We start from the raw sequence: 8,250 nt of genomic DNA on the forward strand, positions 1-8,250 counted from the left end.
CCCTTCCGGCTATATAAGCATAAAAATCAGCGGCTGTAAGTATAAACATCTAATTTTTACGTTGCCTATATCGTTGCCAAATTATCATCAAGGATAATTAAAATTACTTTTTTAATCAGATACCCACCTGCGCTTGTTTCTTTCACATTCTGACCTCATCTTACTGAAGAAAGAACGGCTAAATGTAATTTTATATAAGTTTATTCTTTGGAATTTCCATGTATTACTATAAAGGTGTGACTCCAATTCCAAACATAAACTACTTTCATGCTACTCGTAGGACCTGAACACTATAATTGTGCATAATGATTCCCCACGAATCTACAACTGGTAACTGGCATAATGCGAAACAGGGAACTAGTATAAAAATTATAAATAGATTTGTATTCGAAATTTATGCTTCGAACGCACTTTTTGAAACTTTGTGTCTGAAAATTGTTTCATGCACATTATCCTCTCACAAAATGGTTTGTAAATGACTTTTTATTGCAAAAATTTTCAATTATATACACAGAAGGAATAAAAATGATAAAAATGTATGTTACACGACGGCGTTATTCTTGCTGTTTCAGTCAATTAGTTACAAGTTAAAAATTTACACGTATAAACGGTTAAGTTGTATATGCAGTGTTTTCATAAATGACAAATGCAACCACATGCAATTAATTATGTAAACATTAAAACAGGAAAAAGACATTTGTCTATAGGCAGCCTGATCAATGAATTGAGAACTAGGATGAATGAGAAGGATCTTAATTGAATCTCAACAGTGCATGGTAATCCAGCAAAGCTTTTTTAAGGAAATAAAGAAAATCTAATACTTTTGCGCAACCCGCAGTCGTCATAAATGTTATTAGAATAAGATAATTGATAGCTACAATCAGGAAATGTTAAACCAGGTTCAATCTGTTTTCGGGGGTGCGCTCCCCTATGAATTAACCACTGTTGTATAAGCGTGCATTAGGTATATCTAATCAAAAAATATCCTGTCAAAATTTGCCCACAGGGGCAAAAAATATGGCGTTAAAATATGAATAACTTCTATAACCTCTCTCCACATGCACGACAATGCTTGTGGAAGAAAATTTTCCTCCAAAGTAGAAGGCTGGTCGCGAGTGTGTTTTTATATGAAAAAGGGCCTTAATTCCTTATAATTATTTTTTTATGATTCAAAGCAGTGATAGCGTGGTGGGTCTAAATCATCAGGTTGTGTACGCTTATGTTATTATCTAGCACCTCCACCCCACCCCACCCCCATTCCCCAACAAAATGCCGGAAAATACTTTAATCTATCTATTAGACCAGTCAATACCGAAATACATGAAGTGATAAAGTCATGAAAATGAATATCAATGATCAAAATATCGAACTTTCCTAGGGAAGAATATAGTTGCGTGCCTAAATAAATTTTACATGAAGTATGGTATAATAACTGATGCGTTTAACTTTTGTATTCATACACAGATTTGCAAAATTTATAAGTAAGTCGCTCCCCATCAACCTTCTGCAGGATATTTTTACTGTAGTAATACCTGAGAGCTCTGCTCAACTTGTCATAAGTCATATTTTTCTCTTCTTTTGTATCCCCAGAGTCTAGCAACCGAATGATGATCATTCAACTTGAAGATTCCTTCAGGGTGATTCTTCCATTCAATGTATCTGCTGTTGAATTTCTTACAGCCGAGTAAACTTTGTAAAAATTCCCACAAATACTGGCAATGGAATTTTGAAACTACGCATACCAATAAAGGAAAAATATGTATTAGTCAATTAGATCTATCAATGATACGAGTCATAACCGTAGCAGCAAACTGTAAACTTCACCCGACGTAAGTAGCCATGACGTACAACGGCATTGATCAGGCTGCCGATGATGGTTTGAAATTTGAATAGTTGAATTTAGAACTAAAAAAGCTCAATGTCAAACTGAGTCGTATTAAGTGCAGGTTACCTGTGGCTTCTTCCGACTCTTCAGCATTGTCTGTTATGTTGTCGACCTGCAGACCTAAATTAGAAATATGAATCTCAGAATTAAGGCATAATCGATGACAAACTATCAATTTTAGATTATTATCAGTATCATATCACAGGAAAGAGTGTGACAAGTGCTTTTTCAAACAAACGAAAAGTAAATATACTCACGGTTCACTCGTTTCTGTTTGGTTTTGGAACGCTTTCTTGGGGTTCGAGCTGAACAAATTGGCAAAATTATTGTTGTGGAAACTATTCAATGTTTAGACCTTTCAATGACTTTTCAATAAATTCAAAATGAACAAACCTTTATTTTCTTCTATCTCAGCTTCAATTCCAGAGTCATAATTCAACAAATCCATCTCAAGTGACGATGGATCAGAGTTGGGAATTACTCCAAAATCTAAAAAGGTAACTAAAATGTTCACATGCATGCCTTCGCGATATACAACTACAGTTACTGCAGTTAGAAACAAACAAATTGTTCCTAGTGCCCAGAGTTCTATCTACCCTTCCAGACGTGAAAAACATCCTGGGTACTAGGCTTGTACGAACGCAGCAATCGGCGAGATTTGCACTTCATTGCAAATTTTGCAACGGTCAAAAAGGTCATGATGCAAAAAAGTCGACGCTTAATGGACAATGGCTCTTAATGTCTTGAATTCTAATACTATATTCTTATATACTATTAATTCTAACACTATATTATTGTATTATTCACCAATACGCTATGAATTACCTGGGAGATGCATAAAATTTATCTCATCTTCTTCACTTATTAAGCGGTCTGTTTAAATGGAAAAACACAAAGTCATTCTATGAATAAAACGAGGAGTTCGGCCAATTTAGAGAGTATTCAAAAACTGAATATTAAGACGTTTTCAGGACCGTAACTAAAAGCTTAATTGGGAAGGGGGGGGGGTATATTCATATATTAAAGCTATTTTTAAAGCTGGCAGTCCCTTTATAGTGTGTAAACATAAATATAAATATAGATGCAACCCCTCCCCCAATCTAGCAGTCCAGCTTCCCTGGACATCATCTTCAAGTCACATGCATCAAAACTTCGAAAGGAGACAGTAAGGGGCTGTTTACATGTGCCCGGTTACCCGAGATTCAACGAAGCGTGAGAGGACTTTGAGGTATGAAATAAGTCTTTATGACACCAAACAAGCACATACTATTGTTGCGGTGATTATACGACTGCCAGGATCATGTTATCTGCTCATTTCAATACCTCAAAATCATCTCACGCTTTGCTGAACCTCGGGTAACCGGACTCATGTAAAGAGCCCCTAAGAAAAAATGACCCAATCTACCATCATAGCTAATATGCCAGAACATGGGTACTTTTCGCATGTTTCTGCTGGGCATGCTGAATTGCGCGCGGAGACAATCAATTTTCATTGCCTTTTTTAAATCAGTTTGGCAGTTTTAACTATAACCAGAACAGTTTGTAAATGGAATGAGTTAAATATTTTACCTCCATTAGTTTGAACATCTACAACTTGATCAAACCGAGTATCTACAACAGAATATCAGTGTGATATGGCTTAGATGTCGAAGAACTAAACTGTCGCCTATTTGTTTTAAACTCAATATAGCCTTGTTTTCTATGTCTTACAGATATTCTGATTTTCTTAAGTTATTTTGTCTCGACAACAACTCGCAATTTTGCACTTAAAACTATACCCTTCATACCCTTTCGAAAAAAGCTACTCAAACATCAAATCATCATTAATCAGAAATTGGAATATTCGAATAATAATTTTCGTCTCAACAAAACGACTTAGTAACAAGTTTTCTCTTTAATTTCTATACTCTTCTTTCTAATATTAATGAGAAATATATTAGGGCAAAAATAGAAATATAATCCTCATGAAGTGAGGCCAATGCGTGCCGGAATAGTCAAACAAAGGGTACCTTCAAATGGACCATATTGTGATTCTTGTTCAGTGGCTAAAGAAAGTAAAACGAAATAAGATTTTAAAGAATTTCATCATATGCTCTCTCTCTGGAGCTACTTGGCACCCTTGATTTTAACGAACGGTCGTGACCATCCATTTTAAACCTGACACGCTAAAACAGATTGTTTCAGAATGCGGCAACTTTTGTCAAACGTTTATTTGAAAATTATTCAACGCCACGTTAATTGTACGTTTCTCAAATCCAGGTTTAATTGAAGTAAACTTAATTGTCATAGATAGAATATTCTGCTCTTACCTTCAATGTCGCCATATCCTTGGGTATGAAGAACATCTTGAATAGTCTCTAGTGTTACAGTGCTGGCGACAATTGGAGCTGCACTTGGTGTTAACTCATTGTCTGTTGACATTTCTTTTTTCACTGCTTTCAGTATCTTTGCATCAAAATCATCTTCCTATATCAAGGGTAGAATACGGCATTCATTATATTTATTATGTAGTGTTGAGTTTGACGTGGCGTGAATATTGCTATGTGCGTGCCAACATGCATATCAAGTAATGTTCTTTATTACTTGCCAGACACTGTAGTTCTAAAACGCTAGCCTTGTAGTTCTAGAACGTCGTGCACGTTACACTATGGTGAAACTGATGAAAGTCCATACAACAGAAACTAACAGGTTTTCACACCATTTTCTTTGAAATATCGCACAGATATGCATATATTAAAATAACTACAAAGAACCAAAATGACTGATAAAGTTACGAATCTCTAATTCCTTATGACTTGCTATATTCTAAAGACATATATATCCCCCTATTTAGCCAACGTTTTATGAACGTCTCCAAAAAGACTTGCTGCATGATAAAATTAGCCATTCAAATCAGTGTCGTTTTCAGCAAATAAAGACATTCTTTGTTTTGTTAGGTGGGGTATTACTCAATATTCATTCTTATATTCCGGAAACCCGATACTTAAAACTGATTATTGTTTCAGCGGCGGCACTTCCTCAATACGAGGAACTGAAGACGGCAGAACAAGGCGGGGTACCTCACAAATGCAAAAACAACTCCTTTCAAACCAGCAGCGGAAAAAAATACAGGAAGATAGTCTATACTGATTCCTGTTAATACGTCGACGCGTATTTAGATTTAAGACCCTGAAATTGAATCTAGGGTTTTGTTTTGCAGTTAGTTTCGTGAGGTAGATTTTCACTGTCACACACTGAAAATCATTTTTGCCTTTAATTGTCACCATGGTAATTGCATCCTTTTTCAAAAATAAATCACCGTACACTTGGAGGTGGTCGACAGCTGAAACCAAACAAATATCAAATATGCCCACGCTATTGATCATTGAGCTTTGTTTGCGACGAGTATGAAAATAATCATTTCACCTTACCTAACTTCGGACTGATATTACATAATATTACATAATATTATTTAGTAAATATATATTAAGATAATTGCAACTCGGCTTACCCGAGCTTTTCTGCTAAAACATTCAACTTGACCTTGAGGGAATTCTTGGAATTCATAACGACATATTGATTCAATTACGCACACTTGTCAGTTTATAATGCGAAAATTTCAGACTCTGGACGTTCTAAACATGCAGTATCGTCTGTATCGCAGTTGTTAAATGTTATCTTCTGATATTTGCGATCAAGTGGCTTCATACCCAAGTAAAGGCAATCACGGCCCACGAGCTGCATCCATCTCAGGTCACCACAGGAAAAATGTATTTTACATTTTTACAATGCGATTTTTTACATTCACTCAAAATATTTACAATCATGCCGCGAGCGAAATTATTATAAGTGTTATCTATATTATAGATATTTATACAAAGCAAAGTTGAGCTTGTCTGCTACAAATTAATTGCGCGCCAGTTAGATAAGGGAATTAAGGATATTGGTTTTTCATTTGCTGGCAGTTCAGAGCTCATCACGAAGACGACTCAAGTAAACACACAGGAACTGATATTTTCTAAATTCAGATATATCCGATTTCATATCATGCCATGAACTCAGCGTTGATGTGATATTGAGCATCGAATGACGATAAGGAATATCAGCCACGCGCTGGTACTCGTTTAAAGGTGTTAGGACATGTCCTGACGTGCTGTATAGAGCCTAATAAATACCATCAATACTGCCATGTAATTACGACTGGTATATATATGATTATGAAACTAATGTTGAAGGTAGCTATACTTAGTCCACAATTTGTAAACGATCACATGCAATCGAGATTTTAGACCAAACAATCGTCGCTGAAACAACTGCCGGGAATACGATGTTTTAAAGCAATTGATATCAGGCGCCAGTGGGGTTAAATTAGGGCATTAAGGGTTTGTGAGTACTTCTCTGCGTTTTCTTGTTACAGTTACTAGCTTCACAAAATAACAAGATGAAACACTAAACGAAGCTAATTCTATCTTACTAACTTCGCGTTTTGCTATTCGTCGTCTCTGTCAATGGTTGATTTACACTTATACAGCGCATACTGATATATTATATACACCCACGCACTGCCACTAGACACATCACGTTCGATACAACGTTGGCAATACTGTTTGTACTTTGTATCCTGCCATTGTGACCATGTATTTCAAAGTGAAAGAAACAGTGCTTTGATATATATATATAGTTATATTCATAAAAAAAATATATTGTATCAATTGCATTAGATTTCGCATTAGATGGAACGTTTACTGTACATTCATTTAGCAATATCAACATAAACAAAGCTATTGGCTGATACGCCTGACTTACCTAATCCGAAAATCAATAAAACTACGCATTTTAATATGTATCATGGATTCATCGTCAACAGGTTATAACAATTACCCGAAAAATATTCCTAGCAAAATTTAATTCTGATTTTATTTTTTAAATATTATGCATACAAGGCTAAGAATTAGGATATTTCGATCATAATGATGATCGGATGATTGATCGGATCATTATTATTTTATATCATCTTTCATAATCGCTCGATAGAAAACGCCTGTTGGAAGAAATTTTGTGCAGAAAGATAGCCTCGGTTTTGTTAGTCGGCGTGACTTGATTCAGCTGAAGGTCACGCGATAAATACCATCAGTATCGCCTGCCGAAGCTATACCGAAGCCCAGACAAAGAGGTTTGTAATGCTAGCGTCCAATGCGGAACGAGTGATAACGTACCGCTACTATAATGTGAATATCTAAATTGATTATACAAAGCAAAACAAAAAATTTCAATTATATAAATTTTGAAGCCATCTACATGCCGTAGATTTGTTAAACCACTTAATCACAGGGATAATTTAATCTCAACTTCGCCCCCTGCTGTCTCTAATGTAATAGAAATATTTTGTTGACATTTAAAACCCAGTCTGAAAGCTTTGCTGATTTTGTTGAATTTTAACAGAAACTAACCATGTGCCTGTATGTAATGCGTTATAATGAACACTGTTCTATATAAATTCAGTCAAAACTGGATCATCGTGTAAATAGATGCGTCTATATGCGGTGTCGACATTTATAAACAAAAAGGGCAATTCCCAAACGTCATATTACAACATAATAGCCAACACTGCAACACCAGAACCCCGCAGTTGAAGGTAAATTGAAAAGATCGAACTTGGACTCAGACAAAAATACTCGAAGATGGTGGAGCAACTTTCGATAGGTCATAATATAATTTGGCTTACCTGATAATTCATTTGACTAACATAAGTGAAATAAGATGGCATCAGACCGGCCTGTCCAGACATATCCATTCAAACAAACTTTCAACATTCACCTCACTGAGCTCAGTGCTTTAAAAATGCACAAATTCGATGTTGCAGGCTTTGGAACAGTCGAAGGAACACAGCAAATCAACGCTGAGTGAGGATGAGTAATTTTCGCTTGATCTTTCGTACTAAATCAAAATACTCATACTAACACAATGTCAGTCATTTCGCAGTATGGGTGCAGCAGTTGATTTGTATAAATGGGTTTTCCTAGAAGAACTCCCTTTAAAAACTACAATATGATTGGCTGAATCCGTAATTGTACCCATATATGGCAAGACTCACAGCATTGTTAGCCTCGTGATCGAGGTCATCCAATCAGTGTGTGTGACACGAAACCACGCTTGCTTGCGTGGGAGTTGAGGGAAAACACCTTATTGACAGTACAAATCGAAAGTGGGTGGTATGGCGAGATCATGAACAAAACGTGCTATCAATATTGTAATTGTAGAAATTTTAATAATTCATCTTGCAACTTTCTACTATTTTGGTTGTGAAATAAAATCCAAAAATAAAGTAAAACTGTTTAGAACACAATGCCACATTCTTCTGGTGGGGCTGACCGCTGGTGATGCAT

General features: G+C 35.8%; 1 pseudogene; it reads right to left on the reverse strand.

Annotated features, from left to right (window-relative positions):
• Window positions 1-1,295: 1,295 nt before the first annotated feature.
• LOC114541850 lies at window positions 1,296-7,854 on the reverse strand (annotated as a pseudogene).
• Between the last annotated feature and the right edge of the window lie 396 nt (window positions 7,855-8,250).

The sequence above is a fragment of the Dendronephthya gigantea genome, unplaced genomic scaffold (assembly GCF_004324835.1).
Source record: "Dendronephthya gigantea isolate DGI-Jeju-01 unplaced genomic scaffold, DenGig_1.0 000312F, whole genome shotgun sequence".
In the NCBI taxonomy this organism is placed as follows: domain Eukaryota; kingdom Metazoa; phylum Cnidaria; class Anthozoa; order Malacalcyonacea; family Nephtheidae; genus Dendronephthya; species Dendronephthya gigantea.